Source organism: Miscanthus floridulus, chromosome 10 (assembly GCF_019320115.1).
Source record: "Miscanthus floridulus cultivar M001 chromosome 10, ASM1932011v1, whole genome shotgun sequence".
NCBI classification, from domain to species: domain Eukaryota; kingdom Viridiplantae; phylum Streptophyta; class Magnoliopsida; order Poales; family Poaceae; genus Miscanthus; species Miscanthus floridulus.
In genome coordinates this window covers 100,282,371-100,283,699 of record NC_089589.1, presented here as the reverse complement: position 1 = coordinate 100,283,699, position 1,329 = coordinate 100,282,371, and positions in this window count along the sequence as shown.

Sequence of the window (1,329 nt, the reverse complement as noted above, 5' to 3'; positions counted from 1 at the left end):
TAAGACCAGGATGTAGGTGCGGATGCTCGTAATCTAGGTAGTGCCGTAGCTGTCACTCCTTTTGTCCTCGGAAAGTATATGAGTGTTGAAGAGCGCTATCCTGGAACAACGTCCAAGTTTTGGTAATCTCATGGTTGTCGTTTTCAATTAAGTTCTCTCTTAGGAGCCTGAGCCTGTACACGTGGTTGCTAGCCGTGAACGTTGCGCTACGAAGACCTTTATCCATGCCTTTGCTTGACCTTAGGCCCAAGTTTAGTTCCCTTGAATGCTTGCATGTGTCATGGTTGTCCCACTCTTTTGTGGAAGGACCTTGCTCCGAAATCCTTGTCGGACTTCATTGCTCCTTCTCCTCCTGATGATCTGGTGCAACTCTAATCGCCATCTACTCTGGCTTTGGAACCTTTTCCTCACAGATCCTGTCATTGCTTTATCAACTGAATCCCTAGTCAGTGCAATGGCTCTGTCCCTTGAATCTCATTTGTTTTGTCCCCAACTCTTTCAAGTCTCTGAATATTTATCAGTCTTGATCTCATGTTGCTACTCGACAAGACCAAATCTCATGTTAATCTTGACCTGGTAATCACTTGGTGGACACAAGGCGTATATGGAAATTCAGCAAGAGTCTCCTACTTAGTTGCCTTCGGCAATTAGGCTATGCTCTCTCGCGCTGTGTTTTAAATCTTTGGATCCCCTGCTTATTGACTCCTAACCTTGTGACTACCTTTGTTTGCTATCCCTCCTTCGCATAGTATTTGCTCCTAAGTAACCCAATTTGTGCCATGTGACATTTCTTGTGGGTTGTATGTTCAGTAATGGTGCCACGATTAGCGATCTACGGTGCCGCGACAAAATTGAGAGCCTCCTGTGGGTGCACACACAAGTCTGTGCTGCTCGGCACGCGCTGGTATTGAGGTTTCTAGTCATGATCCATTGCAGAACTGCACCGATGTGTTATTTTCACGTGAGCTCTTCCTTGGTTATCTCTCCATAGCGTGGTAGAAGATATGTACGTTGAATCAAATGCAATTGGACTCCCTTTTGAAGTCGTCCAATGGTTAACCTTTGAAGAACAGGTCACTAACAGGAACATAAACAGACTGCAAGTGGTGGTAGACAAGTGACTCTACTCGACATGACTGTCCTTGTAATGACGTCGGTCATCTAGTGAGCAACTTATGTCATTTTCGTTGGATCAGAAAGGTGCACCACACTTAAGGTTGAACAAGTGATCAGTCGGATGATAAATGGACCAATGTATTATGTGTTGTAATAGGTCACCTGGTATATAAGTTCATGTCCAAGTTCTCAATCTTGAGGTGCATAAGGATC